This window comes from Pleurodeles waltl, chromosome 3_1 (assembly GCF_031143425.1).
Source record: "Pleurodeles waltl isolate 20211129_DDA chromosome 3_1, aPleWal1.hap1.20221129, whole genome shotgun sequence".
Lineage (NCBI taxonomy): Eukaryota > Metazoa > Chordata > Amphibia > Caudata > Salamandridae > Pleurodeles > Pleurodeles waltl.
Window position 1 is genome coordinate 940,538,669 of NC_090440.1, and position 22,845 is coordinate 940,561,513.

The following is a 22,845-nucleotide window of genomic DNA, read 5'->3' on the forward strand; positions in this document are numbered from 1 at the left end:
TGCAGGAATCTGAGTTCCTAGGTTCTGGGGAGCCCTTAAATACTAAATTTAAGGGCGTGTTTAGGTCTGGGGGGTTAGTAGCCAATGGCTACTAGCCCTGAGGGTGGGTACACCCTCTTTGTGCCTCCTCCCAAGAGGAGGGGGCACATTCCTATCCCTATTGGGGGAATACTCCATCTGTAAGATGGAGAATTTCTAAAAGTCAGAGTCACCTCAGCTCAGGACACCTTAGGGGCTGTCCTGACTGGCCAGTGACTCCTCCTTGTTTTTCTCATTATCTCCTCCGGCCTTGCCGCCAAAAGTGGGGCCGTGGCCGGAGGGGGCGGGCAACTCCACTAGCTGGAGTGCCCTGTGGTGCTGTAACAAAGGGGGTGAGCCTTTGAGGTTCACCGCCAGGTGTTACAGTTCCTGCAGGGGGAGGCGTGAAGCACCTCCACCCAGTACAGGCTTTGTTACTAGCCACAGAGTGACAAAGGCACTCTCCCCATGTGGCCAGCAACATGTCTGGTGTGTGGCAGGCTGCTAGAACTAGTCAGCCTACACGGATAGTCGGTTAAGGTTTCAGGGGGCACCTCTAAGGTGCCCTCTGGGGTGTATGTTACAATAAAATGTACACTGGCATCAGTGTGCATTTACTGTGCTGAGAAGTTTGATACCAAACTTCACAGTTTTCAGTGTAGCCATTATGGTGCTGTGGAGTTCGTGCATGACAGACTCCCAGACCATATACTCTTATGGCTACCCTGCACTTACAATGTCTAAGGTTTTGCTTAGACACTGTAGGGGCACAGTGCTCATGCACTGGTGCCCTCACCTATGGTATAGTGCACCCTGCCTTAGGGCTGTAAGGCCTGCTAGACGGATGACTTATCTATATTGCATAGGCAGTGTGAGGTTGGCATGGCAACCTGAGGGGAGTGCCATATCGACTTACTCGTTTTGTCCTCACTAGCACACACAAGCTGGCAAGCAGTGTGTCTGTACTAAGTGAGGTGTCCCCGGGGTGGCATAAGACATGCTGCATCCCTTAGAGACCTTCCCTGGCATCAGGGCCCTTGGTACCAGGGGTACCAGTTACAAGGGACTTACCTGGATGCCAGGGTGTGCCAATTGTGGAAACAAAAGTACAGGTTAGGGAAAGAACACTGGTGCTGGGACCTGGTTAGCAGGCCTCAGCACACTTTCAAATCAAAACTTAGCATCAGCAAAGGCAAAAAGTCAGGGGGTAACCATGTCAAGGAGGCATTTCCTTACACCCCCCCCCCCAAACGAAAGAGGAAGAGACTAGCCTTTCCCAAGAGAGTCTTAATTTTCTACGTGGAAGAACCTGGAAAGGCCATCTGCATTGGCATGGGCAGTCCCAGGTCTGTGTTCCACTATAAAGTCCATTCCCTGTAGGGAGATGGACCACCTCAACAGTTTTGGATTTTCACCTTTCATTTGCATCAGCCATCTGAGAGGTCTGTGGTCAGTTTGAACTACAAAGTGAGTACCAAAGAGGTATGGTCTCAGCTTCTTCAGGGACCAAACCACAGCAAAGGCCTCCCTCTCAATGGCACTCCAACGCTGCTCCCTGGGGAGTAACCTCCTGCTAATGAAGCAACAGGCTGGTGAAGGCCATCTTCATTTGTTTGGGACAAAACGGCCCCTACCCCATGTTCAGAGGCATCTGTCTGCACAATGAACTGCTTGGAGTAATCTGGAGCTTTTAGAACTGGTACTGTGCACATTGCTTGTTTCATGGTGTCAAAGGCCTGTTGGCATTCTACAGTCCAGTTTACCTTCTTGGGCATTTTCTTGGAGGTGAGTTCTGTGAGGGCTGTCACTATGGATCCATATCCCTTCACAAACCTCCTGTAATACCCAGTCAAGCCAAGGAATGCCCTGACTTGAGTCTGGGTTTTTGGAGCTGCCCAGTCCAGAATAGTCTGGATCTTAGGCTGGAGTGGCTGAACTTGGCTTCCACCTACAAGGTGTCCCAAGTAAACCACAGTTCCCTGCCCTATCTGGCATTTGGATGCCTTGATAGAGAGGCCTTCTGATTGCAGAGCCTTCAAAACCTTCTTCAGGTGGACCAGGTAATCCTGCCAGCTGGAGCTAAAGACAGCAATATCATCAAGATAAGCTGCACTAAAGGACTCCAAACCAGCAAGGACTTGATTCACCAACCTTTGGAAGGTGGCAGGGGCATTCTTTAAACCAAAGGGCATAACAGTAAACTGATAATGCCGATCAGGTTTGGAGAATGCTGTCTTTTCTTTTGCTCTTGGTGCCATTTTGATTTGCCAGTACCCTGCAGTTAAGTCAAAGGTACTTAAGAATTTGGCAGCACCTAATTTGTCAATCAGTTCATCAGCCCTTGGAATGGGATGGGCATCTGTCTTGGTGACAGAATTAAGTCCTCTGTAGTCCACACAAAACCTAATCTCTCTCTTTCCATCTTTGGTGTGAGATTTGGGGACTAAGACCACTGGGCTAGCCCAGGGGCTGTCAGAGTGCTCAATGACTCCCAATTCCAGCATCTTGTGGACTTCCACTTTGATGCTTTCCTTAACTTGGCCAGACTGTCTGAAAATTTTGTTTTTGACAGGCATGCTGTCTCCTGTGTCCACATCATGGGTACACAGGTGTGTCTGACCAGGGGTTAGGGAAAAGAGCTCAGCAAACTGTTGCAGGACCTTCCTACAGTCAGATTGCTGTTGGCTAGAGAGGGTGTCTGAATAGATCACTCCATCAACTGAGCCATCTTTAGGGTTTGTGGAGAGGAGATCAGGGAGAGGTTCACTCTCAGCTTCCTGGTCCTCATCTGTTACCATCAACAGATTCACATCAGCCCTGTCATGGAAGAGCTTAAGGCGGTTCACATGGATCACACTCTTGGGGGTCCTGCTAGTGCCTAGGTGCACCAGGTAGGTGACCTGACTCTTCTTTTCTAGCACTGGGTAAGGGCCACTCCATCTGTCCTGAAGTGCCCTGGGAGCCACAGGCTCCAAAACCCAGACTTTCTGCCCTGGTTGAAATTCAACCATTGCAGCCTTTTAGTCATACCAGTCTGGAGCTGTTGGCTGGCCTCAAGGTTTTTACTTGCCTTTTCCATGTACTCTGCCATCCTTGAACGTATGCCAAGTACATAGTCCACTATATCTTGCTTAGGCTCATGAAGAGGTCTCTCCCAGACTTCTTTTACAAGAGCTAGTGGTCCCCTTACAGGGTGGCCAAACAGAAGTTCAAAGGGTGAGAACCCTACTCCCTTCTGAGGCACCTCTCTGTAAGCGAAAAGCAGACATGGCAAGAGGACATCCCATCTCCTTTTGAGTTTTTCAGGGAGCCCCATGATCATGCCTTTCAATGTTTTGTTGAATCTCTCAACAAGACCATTAGTTTGTGGATGGTATGGTGTGGTGAATTTATAAGTCACCCCACACTCATTCCACATGTGTTTCAGGTATGCTGACATAAAGTTGGTACCTCTGTCAGACACCACCTCCTTAGGAAAACCCACTCTGGTAAAGATACCAATGAGTGCCTTGGCTACTGCAGGGGCAGTAGTCGACCTAAGGGGAATTACTTCAGGGTATCTAGTAGCATGATCCACTACTACTAGTATATATAGGTTCCCTGAGGCTGTGGGAGGTTCAAGTGGACCCACTATGTCCACACCCACTCTTTCAAAGGGGACCCCCACCACTGGAAGTGGAATGAGGGGGGCCTTTGGGTGTCCACCTGTCTTACCACTGGCTTGACAGGTGGCACAGGAGACACAAAACTCTTTGACCTTCTGGGACATGTTGGGCCAATAGAAGTGGTTGACTAATCTCTCCCACGTCTTGGTCTGTCCCAAATGCCCAGCAAGAGGAATATCATGGGCTAAGGTCAGTATGAACTCTCTAAACTCCTGAGGCACTACCACTCTCCTAGTGGCACCAGGTTTGGGATCTCTTGCCTCGGTGTAAAGGAGTCCATCTTCCCAATAGACCCTATATGTTCCTGTTTTCTTTCCATTGGACTCTTCAGCAGCTTGCTGCCTAAGGCCTTAAAGAGAGGGACAGGTTTCTTGCCCCTTACACAACTGCTCCCTTGAGGGTCCCCCTGGGCCTAAGAGCTCAACCTGATGAGGTCCTAACTCCATAGGCTCAGTTCCCTCAGAGGTCAGAAATTCTTCCTGAGAAGAGAGGTTCTCTTTTTGTTGTTGTGTTGCAACTGGTTCCCCAGTTGTCTTCCCTTTTCTCTTGGTAGGTTGGGCCCTTTTTCCAGGCTCCAACACTACTTTTTCACCCTGAGCCTTGCACTGTGCCCTTGTCTTGACACACACCAGTTCAGGGATACCCAGCATGGCTGCATGGGTTTTCAGTTCTACCTCAGCCCATGCTGAGGACTCCCGGTCATTTCCAAGCAAACAGTCTACAGGGATATTTGAGGAGACCACCACCTGTTTCAGGCCATTGACCCCTCCCCACTCTAAAGTTACCATAGCCATGGGATGTACCTTAGTCTGATTGTCAGCGTTGGTGACTGGATAAGTTTGTCCAGCCAGGTATTGACCAGGGGAAACCAGTTTCTCTGTCACCATGGTGACACTGGCACCTGTATCCCTCAGACCTTCTACACTTGTCCCATTTATTAAGAGCTGCTGCCTGTATTTTTGCATGTTAGGAGGCCAGGCAGCCAGTGTGGCTAAATCCACCCCACCCTCAGAGACTAATGTAGCTTCAGTGTGACACCTGATTTGCTCTGGGCACACTGTTGATCCCACTTGGAGACTGGCCATTCCAGTGTTAGCTGGAGTGGAGTTAGAAGTGGTACTTTTCTTGGGACAGGCCTTGTCTCCAGTTTGGTGTCCAGGCTGATTACAGCTACGACACCAGGCCTTTTTGCGATCAAAGTTTTTACCCTTGTACCCAAAATTGGTTTGTGAAGAGGCTCTGGGCCCACCCTCCTGTGCAGGTTTTTGCGGGCCTGTAGAAGACTCTTTACTATTTTTGCCTTTGGATGTCTCAACACTCTTCCCCTGGGGAGGCTTTGTGACCCCTTCCTTTTGGTCACCCCCTGTGGAAGTCTTGGTCACCCTAGTCTTGTCCCAATGGTCCGCCTTCTTTCTCAATTCTTGGGGAGAAATTGGTCCTAGGTCTACTAGATGCTGATGCAGTTTATGATTTGAACAATTACTTAACAGGTGTTCTTTCACAAATAAATTGTACAGCCCATCATAATCATTTACACCACTGCCTTGAATCCAACCATCCAGTGTTTTCACTGAGTAGTCCACAAAATCAACCCAGGTCTGGCTCGAGGATTTTTGAGCCCCCCTGAACCTAATTCTATACTCCTCAGTGGAGAATCCAAAGCCCTCAATCAGGGTACCCTTCATGAGGTCATAGGATTCTGCATTGTTTCCAGAGAGTGTGAGGAGTCTATCCCTACACTTTCCAGTGAACATTTCCCAAAGGAGAGCACCCCAGTGAGATCTGTTTACTTTTCTGGTTGCACCAGCCCTCTCAAAAGCTGTGAACCATTTGGTGATGTCATCACCATCTTCATATTTAGTTACAATCCCTTTTGGGATTTTCAACATGTCAGGAGAATCTCTGACCCTATTTATGTTGCTGCCACCATGGATGGGATCAAAACCCATCTCTTGTCTTTCCCTTTCTATGGCTAGGAGCTGTCTCTCTAAAGCCAATCTTTTGGCCATCCTGGCTAGCAAGAGGTCATCTTCACCGAGGCTATCCTCAGTGATTACAGAGGTGCTGGACCCTCCTGTGAGGGAAGCAGCATCTCTGACTATCACAGTTGGAGTCAGGGCTTGAGGGGCCCTGATCTCCCTAATTAGGACTGGAGGGGGGGAATTCTCCTCCAAGTCACTAGCTTCATCCTCTGGGAGATCATCCTCAGAGGGGTTGGCTTTGTCAAACTCTGCCAGCAGCTCCTGGAGCTGTGCTTTGGAAGGGCTTATGCCAACTTTTATTTTCTATATTTTGCAGAGAGACCTTAGCTCCCTCATTCTCAGATGGAGGTAAGGTGTGAGGTCGAGTACCATCACATTCTCTTCTGCATTAGACATTATGGGGGTCATTCTGACCCTGGCGGTCGGTGATAAAGCGGCGGCCAACCCGCCAACAGGCCGGCGGTCAAAAAAATGCAATTCTGACCCTGGCGGGAACCGCCAACACAGCCCGCCGCATTAACACTCCGACCGCCACGGCGGAACAAACAAACAGCACGGCGGTCACCGCCAACAGCCAGGCGGCAGACAATGTACCGCCCACCCTATCACGACCCACCAATCCGCCACCTTTTCCGGGGCGGGAGCCCCGCCGATAAAAACACGGCGGAAACAGACATTTCCAATGGAAAACGCTCACCTCGAGACACTCCACGCGGAATCCGGACAGCATGGAACCCGAATTGAACATCATACCTGCTCTCGTCTACCTGCTCATCTACCACGAGTACGAACTCCGGCGCAGACGTCAACGGTGAGTACTGCACCTACGACACACGGGAGGGGGGAGGAAGAAAGGTCATGGGCATACACATATGCGACCCCCCCACCCCCCCAATATGTACACACCAATGCAGAGCAGGAAGTCACAGTGACACCACACAAAGACCCTTTAAAAATACAATGACACAACCAAATTTGGAATAAATTTTCATGTACAAAAAAAGCACCTGGAAATAATTGAGCAACCGTGAAAAATATTTACAAAAACCAAAAAGATATACACATCAGTGTATCACTGAAGTAACAAGTCCTGCACATCCTACGAATCTAACATGTCCGTGGGCCAAGGTTCTGCGAAACAAGGGCAAAGCCCACACACGAGACCTGAGTCCTTTGGAGAGAACACTGCAGGGGCATCCGATGTCAAAACTACAGGCACCTCAGGGGGAAGGGAAGGGGGGGCCACCACAGCCACATGAGTCCACGACGCCAGATCCACGAGGAGCCACCATGCCCACTGTACCATCCTGGGGAGTGCAAAGCCACAGTCTCTCAAGTCTCTGCAGTGGGTGGGTTGCCCACTGGACCATCCTGGGGAGTGCAAAGCCACAGGCTTTCAATGTCTCTACAGTGGGTGGGTTGCCCACTGTACCATCCTGGGGAGTGCAAAGCCACAGGCTCTCAAGTCTCTGCAGTGGGTGGGTTGCCCACTGGACCATCCTGGGGAGTGCAAAGCCACAGTCTCTCAATGTCTCTACAGTGGGTGGGTTGCCCACTGTACCATCCTGTGGAGTGCAAAGCCACAGTCTCTCAAGTCTCTGCAGTGGGTGGGTTGCCAACTGGACCATCCTGGGGAGTGCAAAGCCACAGTCTCTCAAGTCTCTACAGTGGGTGGATTGCCCACTGTGCCATCCTGGGGAGTGCAAAGCCACAGTCTCTCAGGTGGATTACAGAGTCCACTGGTCAAGGAGGAGGCATGGTGGGCACAGTGAACCATAAACAGTGCCTGAGACGGCGGGACCCAGCGCAGCGGTGCATGACATGGCGATGTCCAGCGGAGCGGTGCTTGACAGGAAGGGTCCAGCGGAGCGGTGCTTGACAGGAAGGGCCCAGCGGAGCGGTGCTTGACAGGAAGGGCCCAGCGGAGCGGTGCTTGACAGGAAGGGCCCAGCGGAGCGGTGCTTGAGACGGCGGGGCCCTGTTCAGCGGTACCTGTCTTCACGGCGGGGCCCTGCTCAGCGGTACCTGTCTTCACGGCGGGGCCCTGCTCAGCGGTACCTGTCTTCACGGCGGGGCCCTGTTCAGCGGTACCTGTCTTCACGGCGGGGCCCTGTTCAGCGGTACCTGTCTTCACGGCGGGGCCCTGATCAGAGGTGCTCTTCTGCACGGCGGGGCCCTGTTCAGCGGTGCTCTTCTGCACGGCGGGGCCCTGTTCAGCGGTACCTGTCTTCACGGCGGGGCCCTGTTCAGCGGTACCTGTCTTCACGGCGGGGCCCTGTTCAGCGGTACCTGTCTTCACGGCGGGGCACTGTTCAGCGGTACCTGTCTTCACGGTGGGCCCTGTTCAGCGGTGCTCTTCTGCACGGCGGGGCCCTGTTCAGCGGTGCTCTTCTGCACGGCGGGGCCCTGTTCAGCGGTGCTCTTCTGCACGGCGGGGCCCTGTTCAGCGGTACCTGTCTTCACGGCGGGGCCCTGTTCAGCGGTACCTGTCTTCACGGCGGGGCCCTGTTCAGCGGTACCTGTCTTCACGGCGGGGCCCTGTTCAGCGGTGCTCTTCTGCACGGCGGGGCCCTGTTCAGCGGTGCTCTTCTGCACGGCGGGGCCCTGTTCAGCGGTACCTGTCTTCACGGCGGGGCCCTGTTCAGCGGTACCTGTCTTCACGGCGGGGCCCTGTTCAGCGGTACCTGTCTTCACGGCGGGCCCTGTTCAGCGGTACCTGTCTTCACGGCGGGGCCCTGTTCAGAGGTGCTCTTCTGCACGGCGGGGCCCTGTTCAGCGGTGCTCTTCTGCACGGCGGGGCCCTGTTCAGCAGTGCTCTTCTGCACGGCGGGGCCCTGTTCAGCGGTACCTGTCTTCACGGCGGGGCCCTGTTCAGCGGTACCTGTCTTCACGGCGGGGCCCTGTTCAGCGGTACCTGTCTTCACGGCGGGGCCCTGTTCAGCGGTGCTCTTCTGCACGGCGGGGCCCTGTTCAGCGGTGCTCTTCTGCACGGCGGGGCCCTGTTCAGCGGTACCTGTCTTCACGGCGGGGCCCTGTTCAGCGGTACCTGTCTTCACGGCGGGGCCCTGTTCAGCGGTACCTGTCTTCACGGCGGGGCCCTGTTTAGCGGTACCTGTCTTCACGGCGGGGCCCTGTTCAGCGGTGCTCTTCTGCACGGCGGGGCCCTGTTCAGCGGTACCTGTCTTCACGGCGGGGCCCTGTTCAGCGGTACCTGTCTTCACGGCGGGGCCCTGTTCAGCGGTACCTGTCTTCACGGCGGGGCCCTGTTCAGCGGTGCTCTTGCAGTATGTCAAGGGAGTCATACCTGGCCTGGACACCCTGCTCAGTCGCCCTCCGACCGTGCTGTGTCAGGCCCCTTCGGGGAGTGAGTCCTGGGCCCTTTGGTGTCGTCCCTTGCAGCCGGGATGGGGCTTGTGGGGCCCTCCTGCTCCGCGCTCCTGGTGGTTGTCCTCTCCGCCCTGCTGTCCTTCCGCTCCTTAGATGGGGCTCTCGGGCCCTTGCCTCCCCTGGCTGCTGTGGCCGGTGAAGTGGCCGGAGTCACATCCTTGGGGGCAGCCATCTCTGTCCGCTCACGGCGGCCCTTCAATTTCCGGGTCCTCTTGCCTGGGGGGGGGGGGCTGGCTGTCCCCTTGCTGCTCACCGAAGTGTTACTGCCGCCAAAGGGTGGACTCCACATGCCATGCATCACTTGCACTGTAGTAGTTGGGCTGGTGGTGGCTGAGGTGCCCTTGGGACTTTTCCCAGTTGGAGGGGGTGGGTCGGGGGAGGGAAAGAGGTCAAAACTGGAGAGGTAATTTTTCTTGGGACCAAGGTAAGGGGTAGGAGTAGTGGTGAGAGAAGTGGAGGAAGAGGATGTGGTTGTATGAGAGCCAGGTGTGCTGTCCTTGGGTGCAGGTGACTGGGACGTAGGCTGTGGTGAGGTGGTTGGCTGTTGTTTGGGTGTCTGCCTGCGTTTATGTGTCTTGGAAGAGGGGGTGACAGACACAGTGGGAGAGGACACAGGGGACGTGTAAATGCCTGTGCGGGTGGTGACTGCAGGTGTGCGGACTGTAGTGGAGGGTTTGCTGGTGGTGGAAGAACTGGCTGATGTTGGGGTGCATGCAGGTGTGAGTGTAGACGTCACAGGGAGGGAGGAGGGAGACGAGGAGGACGGGGACACAGAGGTGGTAGTGACTGTTGATATGTCTGCATCTGTGTGTTGCTTGGGTGAATGCTTGTGTTTTCTGTGGTGCTTATGTTTGGATGAGCTGGCCTTGGGTGTTGAGGTGTGTGCAGGCTGGTCTGATGGTGTGGATGGGATAGGTTGAGGTACAGGAGACAGAGAAAGGGTGGAGGCAGATAGAAGAGGGAGACTGGAGACAGGGACAATGGCTGCCGTCAGTGCTGAGGCCAGAGCAGTGAACGCTCGTTGATGGGCAGCCTGACCCGAATGAATGCCCTCCAGGTAGGCATTGCTCCGATGCACCTCCCTTTCCACCCCCTGGATGGCATTCAGAAGGGTAGTCTGCCCAACAATGACCGTCCTCACCAGGTCAATGAGCTCCGCACTGAGGGCAGCAGGGGTAACAGAGGCAGGGGCTGAGGTGCCTGGGGCGAAGGAGACGCGCGCCTTCCTGGCGGAGCGGCCACGGAGCGAAGACTGAGGGGCTGCTGGGAGGGCGGTGCTGGTGCGCTGGGTGGCGGCTGTACCTGTTGTTGCGGGGGGCACAGATGGTGCCGCCACCGCTAGGGAGCTCCCAAACGAGGACGTGTCCGTGTCGCTGGTGTCTCCACCGGCCCCCGTTGTGGTGCTCCCCTCGCCCTCCGGATCACTGGTGCCCTCGGTGTCTGTGTCAGTGCCCACCGGGGCCTGGTGACCTGCAGCTCCCTCCTGCTCCGACGCCAAATCTCCTCCGCCTGATGATGCTAAAACACAAGAAGACAAAGATTTAGGGTGGGGGGAGAAATTAAACAAAGTTGAGTGCATGCCTTAGCAATACCCTTTGCGGAGAGGACAGACACAGGTGCCTCGTGCACTAAGTCGCGAACTTGGGGTACACTACTCAGTACTTCTGACTAGGCAAACAGGTCTAGGGACAACACACGCGCACATGTGTGATGCTGGAGCATTGGTAGCTGCACTTGGCACCCTACAGAGGTGGGGGGCGGGGGCACAGGGCCATGCCTAAGGGAGCGGACTACACTACAGAGAGCGCCCGGGCCTAATGTCACCCACAGCCCTCCTCCCCCACCCAGACGCCTCCAATGCGCATACAGATAGGAGAATGTGCGGATACTCACCCCCTTGTGTCTGCTGTGCTGTCCTCAAGCGCCCATCCAAATTAGGGTAGGCCACCGCCAGGATCCGGGACATCAGGGGGGTCATGGTGCGACTGGCACCCCTCCTAGGTCGGGAGGCCATCCCCAGCAGTGTTTCTGCGGTCTTCCTCGTTCCGCGGCGGATGTCCTCCCACCTCTTGCGGCAGTGGGTGCCCCGTCTGTTGTGGACCCCCAAGTTCCGGACTTCCTCGGCGATGGCACGCCAAATATCGATTTTCTGGTGGGCGCTCACCTGTTTGACATGTACAGGGTGGGAAAGAGAAACCGTCACATATCTGCATGTTTGGAGTACATGCCCCCCCCTCCCCAACCTTGTCATGGTTCCCATTCTTTCATCTGTCGTGCGTTGCACTCCCCATTCCCCCCACACCCCACCAACTTACATCCCCCCCCCTTCCACACAGGCATAACCCATTCAATGTGCACTGAGTGTACTCACCTGTTGGTCTGGAGGACCGTAGAGTTGCGCATACTGGGGGAGGACCCCGTCCACGAGCTTCTCCAACTCTTCTGAACTGAAGGCGGGGGCCCTTTCACCAGTAGCAGCAGCCATTGTCACTTCCAGACCGAGTTCACAGCAGCACTTGCAGTATAGGTCCTCTCCTGTGGATGATCAGGTCTCGAATGATTGAGCAGATAGAAAATGGCAGTCACGCCCGCGGCGGTGCGTACCGCGGCGGTGGGTCCCGCGACCGCCGGCGCACATCGTCATTGGCTCCTGAAACCCATAGGCTTCAATGTTAACCAATGCGTCTTCGCACAGCGGTCTTCGACCGCCTACCGCCACGGTGTGCCCCGCCAGCGCAGTGACCTCACATCCCATTGTCCCATTTCACAGGTCAGGCATCGGCCATTTCAAGGGCCCACATGGCTTAATTTCTAATGCGTCACACAGGCCTAGGCCTTGCAATGGCACACATACAAACATATCAAACCATACATTTACCTGTACTGTGCAAGCTGTGTTGTACGTACCTGTGAGTGGATTGACTCTGTACTCCATATTCTCCTTCCTAGGCACCGTCCGCTGGGACTAGCGATGAGAAGGAGGAATCCTCGCGTGTACCGGCCGCTGGTGGACCTGTCCACAATGGAAGAACGCCATATAATACTACGATACCGACTTGACCGTGCCTCCATCCATGAACTGTGTGCCCAGCTGGAGCCAGCCCTGATGTCCCCCATCCGCCAACCCACAGGAATTCCCCCTCTAGTGCAGGTTCTGTCTGTCCTCCATTTCTTTGCAACTGGCTCATTCCAGACAACAGTGGCCATGTCATCTGGGATGTCTCAGCCTATGTTTTCCAAGATCTTATCCAGAGTGTTGTCTGCCCTGATGAAACTCATGCGGAGCTACATCATTTTCCCAGAGGAGGGTGATTTGCCTACAGTGAAAGCTGATTTCTATGCCCTTGGACACATCCCCAACATCATTGGTGCAATTGATGGGACCCATGTGGCTTTAGTCCCCCCAAATGACGATGAACAGGTGGACAGGAACAGGAAGAATTACCATTCAATGAATATCCAGGTGGTCTGTTTGGCTGACCAGTACATCTCCCATGTAAATGCCAAGTTCCCAGGGTCAGTGCATGACGCGTATGTTATGCGAAATAGCAGCATTCCCTATGTGATGGAACAGCTACAGAGACAGCGTGTGTGGCTAATAGGTGACTCTGGTTACCCCAACCTGCCGTGGCTATTGACCCCAGTGAGGAATCCCAGGACCAGGGCAGAGGAATGGTACAATGAGGCCCATGGGCGTACTAGGAGGGTGATTGAGCGAACCTTTGGGCTCCTGAAGGCCAGGTTTAGGTGCCTGCATATGACAGGTGGATCCCTAATGTACTCACCAAAGAAGGTGTGCCATATCATCGTGGCGTGCTGTATGCTCCACAACCTGGCTTTGCGACGCCAGGTGCCTTTCCTGCAGGAGGATGGTCCAGATGGTGGTGTTGTAGAAGCCGTGGAGCCTGTGGAGAGTGAAGAGGAGGAAGACTCTGAGGACGACACAGACAATAGGGACAGAGTGATACAACAGTATTTCCAGTAACACACAGGTAAGAATCACCCACGCCATTTCACAATTGCTTATAGCCTCCTGCATCTGTACTTTCTGTAGTTCCCCACGGATGTTTTTCATAAATTTTTGCCTTTCCCTTCCCTTCTCAGTGCTGTCTGACTCAGTACCTGACTTCTGCTTGGTTCGCCCATGAAATACAGCGTATTGACATTGGTATGTTGTCATGACTAATTGACAGAACAGAAATTGAACAGTAATATGTAATACATTTGTTAATAATACAGCATGACTCAAAACAGATTTGTGTGCAAAATGTGATTTATTTACAGTGCTAGATATCGGCACATGTGATTCTAAGGGTGATGGGTGGGGGTGGAGGAATATCCATGGCAGAGTCCAGTTCTCAGTCTCACAGGTGCATTGTCCTTTTGCCTGTGCAAGGATGGAGCATAGGCAGTTCATGGTTGGACAGGGTGGCAATGTGGGACAGTGGGAAGACTTGAGGGGGTATGTCCTGCTGGCGGGGGTCTTGACATCCTACTCTGTCTTTTTTTTTGGTCTCAGGCTCCTCTTACGGGGTGGTTGTTCTTCAGCAGGAGGTGGGGTTCTGGGGGGCTGTCGAGGTGTTGGGACCTCCTGTCCACTAGCGCCGGCGGAAGTGGTAGGCTGTTCCTGGTCCGGGCTAGTGACAGGGGCCCTGTGTGGTGCACCATGGTCCCGCAACGCGTCCTCTATCCTGTGGAGGGCCAGGACGATGGTCCCCATTGCGGTCCCGATGATTCTCAGCTCCTCCCTGAACCCCATGTAGCGTTCCTCCTGCTGTGCCTGGATCTCAGTGAACCTGGCCAGTACCGTCGCCATCGTTTCTTGGGAGTGGTGGTATGCCCCCATGAGGGTGGTGAGGGCCTCTTGGAGAGTGGGTTCCCTGGGCCTCTCCTCCCCCCCCTGTCGCACAGCAGCCCTCCGAGCTGCCCGGTTTCCCCCGGCCTCTGTCCCCTGGACGGTGTGCCCGCTACCACTGCCCCCAGGTCCCTGTTGTTGTTGGGGTGTTGGGTTAGCCTGGGTGCCCTGTAGTGGCAGACACACCGCTGATTGAGCTGTCCTAGAGACAGAGGCATGGGCCCGCTGGGTGGGAGCTGTGCTGGTGTTGGCAGAGGGGGTCGGGTCTGGTGTGGCCTGTGGCTGCCTGAGGGGAACCGACTGCCCAGAGGTCCCCGATGGTCCGGGCTGGTCATCAGGTTCACTGTCGACAGAGCTGCTATCCTCAGTGTGGGCCTGTTCCGGTGGTGGGATGGACACTTCTGGACCCTCCTGGCTGGTGTGTTGTCATTCGGGTCCTGCATGGGGTAAGAGAGTTTGGTTATTGTTTCTGTGTGTGCAATAGCGTGCGTGTTATGGGTGCCCTTGTCCCCCAGTGCAGGCATTCCCTTGAGGGAGGTGTTGTGAGGGTAGTTAGTGGGGGGGGGGGTTAGTGCAGTGGTCATGCTTAGGTGATGGGTGCCCATGATTTGTGTTGGCATGCAGGAGTTGGTGTTGGGATGGGTGGGTTGTGCTGGTGAGACATTGTCAGGGAGGATGTGTGCTGGGGGGTTGGGGGTGAGGGTGGGGGTGTGGGTTGGCATGCTGGTGGGGTGGGGGGGATATAGTAGTTGAGATTGGACTTACCAGAGTCCATTCCTCCGGCTACTCCTGCGAGGCCCTGAGGATGCAGGATGTTCAAGACGTCTTGCTCCCACGATGTGAATTCGGGAGGGGTGGGTGGGGGTCCGCCGCCAGTCTTCTGGACCGCGATGTTGTGCCTGGAGACCATCGATCGGACCTTCCCCCGTAGGTCGTTCCATCTTTTGCGTATGTCCTCCCTATTCCTGGGATGCTGTCCCACCGCGTTGACCCTGTCCACGATCCGCTGCCATAGCTCCGCCTTCCTAGCTATACTGGTGTGCTGCACCTGCGAGCCGAAGAGCTGGGGTTCCACTCTTAGGATTTCCTCCACCATGACCCGGAGTTCTTGGTCCGAAAAGCGTGGGTGCCTTTGGGGTGCCATGGGGTGGTGTGGGTGAGGTGTGGGGTGGTGTATGTGATGATAAGTATGTTGGTGTGTGGTGCTTTGTGCTACTATGTGGTGTGTGTGATGGTGTAGTGTGCCTCAGTGTGTCTTGCTTTGGATTGTCTGCTGTGTGTCTCTCTCCTTCTCTCAGTGATTATGGTCGCAGGGGTTTGTGGGTGATGTGGGTGTGTGTTTTATAGTTGGTTGATTGTGTGGGAGTGGTGTGTGTATGTGTATCAGGTGTGTGTATTTCAAATTGTCCAATGTGGCTGTGTTTTGGTGCTGTGTGTGTATTCTGACCGCGGCGGTGTGTAGCGCCAATGGAATACCGCGTTTGAATGACCGCCGTGTGGATTCGTGGGTCGTAATGGCATGGGCGTATTTCTGTTGGCGTGACGGTGGAGGTTTGGTCATCTCCAGTTTCTCGCTGCCCGCTGATGTGGCGGGCTGCAGTGGAGGACGGAATTTTGGAGGTTTTGCCGTTGTGGGTCAGAATGACCGTGGCGGTTAACCGCGGCCGCGGCGGTGTTATGGCGGTCTTCTGACCGGCGGTAAGGGCCTTTTACCGCCGAGGTCAGAATGACCCCCTATGTTTCTAAAAGTTGGAATGCTTTTTAAGAATTTAAAACTATCTCTAGAACTTAATTCAAACTTTCACAAAACATTTAAACTCTAAAAGAAATGCTAACAGGGACTAACACAAGGCCCTAGCAGGACTTTTAAAAATTTAGAAAAATAGCTCAAATTGCAAAAATCTGTTTCTAATGACAATTTTTGGAATTTAGTCGTGTGATCAGGTATTGGCTGAGTAGTGCAGCAAATGCAAAGTCTTGTACCCCACCGCTGATCCACCAATGTAGGATGTTGGCTCTGTATGCACTATTTCAAAGTAAGGAATAGTATGCACAGAGTCCAAGGGTTCCCCTTAGAGGTAAGATAGTGGCAAAAAGAGATAATACTAATGCTCTATTTTGTGGTAGTGTGGTCGAGCAGTAGGCTTATCAAAGGAATAGTGTTAAGCATTTGTTGTACATACACAAGCAATAAATGAGGAACACACACTCAGAGACAATTCCAGGCCAAGAGGTTTTTGTAAAGAAAAATATATTTTCTTAGTTTATTTTAAGAACCACAGGTTCAAGATTTACATGTAATACTTCAAATGAAAGGTATTGCAGGTAGGTACTTTAGGAACTTTGAATTAGCAAAATAGCATATACAGTTTTCACATAAATCACATATAGCTATTTTAAAACTAGACACAGTGCAATTGTCAACAGTTCCTAGGGGGAGTAAGAGTTTGTTAGTTTTTGCAGGTAAGTAAACCACCTACGGGGTTCAAGTTTGGGTCCAAGGTAGCCCACCGTTGGGGGTTCAGAGCAACCCCAAAGTTACCACACCAGCAGCTCAGGGCCGGTCAGGTGCAGAGGTCAAAGTGGTGCCCAAAACGCATAGGCTTCAATGGAGGAGGGGGTGCCCTGGTTCCAGTCTGCCAGCAGGTAAGTACCCGCGTCTTCGGAGGGCAGACCAGGGGGGTTTTGTAGGGCACCGGGGGGACACAAGTCCACACAGAAAGTACACCCTCAGCAGCGCAGGGGCGGCCGGGTGCAGTGTGCAAACACGCGTCGGGTTTTCAATAGGTTTCAATGGGAGACCAAGGGGTCTCTTCAGCGATGCAGGCAGGCAAGGGTGGGGGGGGCTCCTTGGGGTAGCCACCACCTGGGCAAGGGAGAGGGCCTCCTGGGGGTCACTCCTGCACTGGAGTTCAGATCCTTCAGGTCCTGGGGGCTACGAGTGCAGAGTCTTTACCAGGCTTCGGGATCTGAGGAGCAGGCAGTCGCGGTCAGGGGGAGCCTCGGGATTCCCTCTGCAGGCGTCGCTGTGAGGGCTCGGGGGGCAACTCTGGCTACTCACGGTCTCGCAGTCGCCGGGGAGTCCTCCCTGAAGTGATTGTTCTCCACAGTTCGAGCCGGGGGCGTCGGGTGCAGAGTGTCAAGTCTCATGCTTCCGGCGGGAAACGCAAATTGTTTCAAAGTTGCTGCTTTGTTTCAAAGTTGCAGTCTTTGGTGAACAGGGCCGCTGTCCTCGGGAGTTCTTGGTCCTTCTAGAGCAGGGCAGTCCTCTGAGGATTCAGAGGTTGCTGGTCCCTGGGGAAAGCGTCGCTGGAGCAGTGTCTTTAGAAGTGGGGAGACAGGCCGGTAGAGCTGGGACCAAAGCAGTTGGTGTCTCCGTCTTCTCTGCAGGGTTTTTCAGCTTAGCAGTCCTCTTCTTAGGTTGCAGGAATCTGAGTTCCTAGGTTCTGGGGAGCCCTTAAATACTAAATTTAAGGGCGTGTTTAGGTCTGGGGGGTTAGTAGCCAATGGCTACTAGCCCTGAGGGTGGGTACACCCTCTTTGTGCCTCCTCCCAAGGGGAGGGGGGCACATTCCTATCCCTATTGGGGGAATTCTCCATCTGCAAGATGGAGGATTTCTAAAAGTCAGAGTCACCTCAGCTCAGGACACCTTAGGGGCTGTCCTGACTGGCCAGTGACTCCTCCGTGTTTTTCTCATTATCTCCTCCGGCCTTGCCACCAAAAGTGGGGCCGTGGCCGGAGGGGGCGGGCAACTCCACTAGCTGGAGTGCCCTGTGGTGCTGTAACAAAGGGGGTGAGCCTTTGAGGCTCACCGCCAGGTGTTAAAGTTCTTGCAGGGGGAGGTGTGAAGCACCTCCACCCAGTACAGGCTTTGTTACTAGCCACAGAGTGACAAAGGCACTCTCCCCATGTGGCCAGCAACATGTCTGGTGTGTGGCAGGCTGCTAGAACTAGTCAGCCTACACGGATAGTCGGTTAAGGTTTCAGGGGGCACCTCTAAGGTGCCCTCTGGGGTGTATGTTACAATAAAATGTACACTGGAATCAGTGTGCATTTATTGTGCTGAGAAGTTTGATACCAAACTTCACAGTTTTCAGTGTAGCCATTATGGTGCTGTGGAGTTCGTGCATGACAGACTCCCAGACCATATACTCTTATGGCTAACCTGCACTTACAATGTCTAAGGTTTTGCTTAGACACTGTAGGGGCACAGTGCTCATGCACTGGTGCCCTCACCTATGGTATAGTGCACCCTGCCTTAGGGCTGTAAGGCCTGCTAGAGGGGTGACTTATCTATACTGCATAGGCAGTGTGAGGTTGGCATGGCACCCTGAGGGGAGTGCCATGTCGACTTACTTGTTTTGTCCTCACTAGCACACAAGCTGGCAAGCAGTGTGGCTGTGCTGAGTGAGGGGTCCCCAGGGTGGCATAAGACATGCTGCATCCCTTAGAGACCTTCCCTGGCATCAGGGCCCTTGGTACCAGGGGTACCTGTTACAAGGGACTTACCTGGATGCCAGGGTGTGCCAATTGTGGAAACAAAAGTACAGGTTAGGGAAAGAACACTGGTGCTGGGGCCTGGTTAGCAGGCCTCAGCACACTTTCAAATCAAAACTTAGCATCAGCAAAGGCAAAAAGTCAGGGGGTAACCATGCCAAGGAGGTATTTCCTTACACCTGTGGTCTCTTATTCATATAGGAGTTTTCTCCTCATTTTACTTGCTGGGGCTCTCCTCCCCGGGACTCTTCTGTATCCTCTTGCTTAACCAGCATAGTGTATTACGCCAAAGGGGACGGATATTTTCAGGAGATGGCTGATTTGCCCTATGAACACCAGATGGTGGAGAGACTAGTGCAGGCCCTGGGTAACCATGTACAGGGTTCTGTTAATCAGGCTCTTATGAAAGCCCTAAAGTCCTTTACTCAACCTCTGGTGAGGTTTTGACGATGAGAGTTGATGGGGAGACCCCCCTCTGAGACACTGGCTAGGGACTTCTGATGTGGACCTTGCTCTGAGAACCTCAATGGGGCCTACTTGCTCAGCTGAAATTTTTGCGCAAATAGCAGCATTGGTCCTTAAAGACCACGAATACAGACCTATGGCCTTAGATTCTTCTCGCCTCTTCTCAGTCTCTTCTGCGCCATGCACAGAGGCGGCCCACTCCTCCTCTTCTCACACTTCAGATTCTGAGCAAGCGCTGGATGACCCCAAGGAACCAGCCAAACTCAAACGTAAGACTCGCCATACCACTGAAGAGGCACTAGTTCCGACCCAGAAAATATCATACAACCACAATCCGCAGAGTGGGCTCCATGTGTGAAAGTAGCACATTATGTACAGGAGAGGTTACGAAGAGTTTCAACAAGGACGTGCATAATACCTTGTGCTCGGAGTGTCCCACCCCTCCCTGTTAGGCAAGGTGGCTGATATTCCAGAGGTAGATCCCAGAATGGCCACGTTCCTTAAAAAGTTTACTAAGGACCCAAAGAAGCGCTTAGATTGAGCATGGAGAGGTTGTCAAGACAAACTTCTTGACGTCTCGGGTTCTATCACTAAGATCTTTGAGCTAGCAATACAGGCAAAAGAATCCAGTTCACAATTAGACCCTGAGGCGATTTTAGAATGGGCACAGAGGTCAATTTGTCTAGTAGGTCATTCCAACTGTGCTATGTCCACAGAGCAGCGAAAATCCTTCTTGATGCGGATCGATCTGAAACTGGCCGAATTGGCCCCTTCAGAACAAGGAATCTTGGTGAATGGTCTGTTGTTCGGGGACAAATTTGTGAAAGATTTAGGATAATATGTGGCCGCCTTCTCTGCTCTCGATAAGGCCCAGACATCTATGAAGATGTTCAGTGAGGGTCTTTTTACCAGGGCTGGACGCTACTGAACCCGAGCGCCAGGCCAGGGCTTCTACCAAACCTCATCAGGATATTCCCAGTGTGGTCAAGGCAATTACCAAATGTAGTCTGGGTTCTTCCCTACCCGGGTCGAGGTGGCTTCAGTAAACAGACACCACAGCATCAGGTGAGAGTAATTCCCTTTTCAAAATTATTCTGGGGGGTGGGAGGTTAAAATGGCACCTTTCAGCTTGGGAGCACATTTCCCAAGATCCATGGATCTTGCAAACAGTCCAGGGTTACAGAATGTAATTATACTCCCCTCCAAAGCAGGAGTTTCTTCCCCTTTCATTTCTTTTTTTCCAAACTGAGAGCAGTTTTATGAAATTGGCTTGCTTCTTCGCAAACAGGCAATAGTCAAAATGGTTCCCCACCCGGCAGGCTTTACCAGCATGATCTTTTTGGTGCAGAAAAAAGGTGGAGGTTCCCACTTGCTTCTCAATCCTAAAACGTTAAACTCTTGGATACTGTACTGCCATTTCAAAATGGAGGGTTTCCATCTTCTAAGAGATCTTTTACAAGAACGAGATTGGTTTGTACGGTTAGATCTCAAAGGGACCGATTTAGCGGTGCCAATTTTTGCTCCTCACCATCGTTTTCTTCAATTTTGTTGGTGAGACGAATGGTACAAGTTCACCGTCCTCCCCTTTGGCCTGTCCTCTGCCTCTTGGTGTTTCACCAAACTGCTGTGGCCAGTGCTGCAATTCCTTTGGGAAAGGAGCGTGCACCTCATTATCTATCTCGACGAAATCCTGATCATGGCCCAAAACAAAGTCAGTACTATTGCATCTATCCTGGACTATCCAGATTCTTCAACATCTGAGCTTTCTGATAAACCCAGACAAGTCAGTCATGAATCCCTCTTAGTGTATAGAATTCTTAGGTTTTCAAGTGAAAGCCATCAGAGTTCAGTTGAAATCATCCCTAGCGAAACGGGGTTCGGTCAAGAGAGTTGAGGAGAGCCCTTGCCTCTCCGACTATATCATTGAAGACCCTTGCTCTTCAGGTGGGGCTTTTAGCCTTTTCCATCCAGGTGATCTCTCTGGGCCCCCTTTATGATTGGGCCCTTCAACATCTGAAGATCCTTCATCTTAGCAAAGGGCTATCTTTTTTAGAGCAAGTTCTGTTACCAGACGTGGCCATATTTGAGATAATTTGGTGGCTGAACCACATAGATGCGTGGAGCGGCCAAGCCATTTTTGCATCCTCCCCGGAGATAGTGATAGAGTCAGATGCCAGCCAATGGGGCTGGGATGCTTGGTGCTGAGCTGTGGAGACAGGGGGCCCAATGGTCCCTGGAGGAATTGAGTTTCCATATAAATTGTTTAGAGTTTCTAGCGGAGTGCTTCTTGATTTGCTCTCTCTCTCCCCACAAGGCCAGTTGTTGCATGCTGTTACGTACGGACAACATATCAGTGGTGAGATACATAAGCCACTTAGGCGGGACCAGATGCACATTCTGGTAGAGATTGCCAAGGAGTTTTGACACTTTTGCCTCCAACACCAGATATCAGTGACAGTGGAGTACATTCCAAGACACTCCATTGTGGTGGTGGACTGAAACTTGCGCTTCTTGAAGGATGGCAACGATTAGAAACTCCATCAGTCAGTATTTCACATTCGTGTGAAACAGTGCTGCGAGTGCTCGATGGATTTTTTTGTATCACTGCTTAATGCTCAGCTTCTACAGTTTTACAGTTGAAAACTGGATCCCCTAGCTGTGGGATCAGATGCTTTTCTCCAGGATTTGTCCCTGTTTCTCCTTTATGCCTTCCCTCCATTTTCCATGATTCCGAGAGTACTCTCTCAGGTGAAGAGACAAGCTCAGTCGTTGTTTCCAATAGTGATGTCACTATTGTGTGCTCTCCCGGTTCTACTCCCATCCTTTCCATCCCTGCTCCTAGGTCCGTCGGGTCTTCCTCATCCATTGATATTGCAGGGACAGTTGTTTCAGGAAATGTTGACAAGTGCCGGGAATTTCTTCTTATCCCAGTCTTGGGCTCCTTCTACCAATACATGCTATGAGGCTTCCTGGAGGCGATGGGTGGGTTGGTGTGGTGAACGACATGTTGATCCCATGGGGGACGACAATAGTATGACTGTCAACTTTCTTTCAGATTGGCATCTCAGGGTTTAGCGTACAGGACCATTAATAATTTCAGATCTGCTATTTCGGCCAGTGGGTGAGCATCCTCTGATTTGTAAGCTTTTACAAGGCATCCAAACGGCCAGACCTCCTCAACCTAAATATGCTACCTTATGGGATGTAGATATTGTTTTGCGTTTTTTGAGAGCCTGGCAATGTGACGAGGATCTCTTTCATAAGCAATTATCAGCCAAACTCACGGTCTTTCTTTGTCTCATTTCCTGTTGACATATGTCTGACGTGCACACTCTGGACTTAGCAGGTAGAGTATTTATTCCTTCAGGGGCAGTTGTCACTCATGGAATGGGGACTTTCAGGAAATGTTGGCAAGTGCCGGAAGTTTCTTCATATCCCAGTCTTGGGCTCCTTCTACCCATAAGTGCTATGAGGTTTCCTGGAGGCGATGGGTGGGTTGGTGTGGTGAACAATATGTTGATCCCATGGGGGCCCACGTTAGTATGACTGTCAACTTTCTTTCAGATTGGCATCTCAGGCTTTAGCGTACAGGACCATTAATAATTTCAGATCCGCTATTTCAGCAGGACATCCTCATTCAGAGGGCAAGCCAGTGGGTGAGCATCCTCTGATTTGTAAGCTTTTACGGGGCATCCAAATGGCTGGACCTCCTCAACCTAAATATGCTACCTTATGGGATGTACATATTTTTTTGCGATTTTTGAGAGCCTGGCCATGTGACGAGGATCTCTTTCGTAAGCAATTATCAGCCAAACTCACTGTCTTTCTTTGTCTCATTTCCTGTTGACGTACATCTGATGTGCACGTTCTGAACTTAGCAGGTAAAGTATTTACTCCTTCAGGAGTTTCTTTCACTATTTCCAGATGTACAAAGTTGGCAACTAGTTGCATTTCATAACCAGCTTTTCCCCAAAA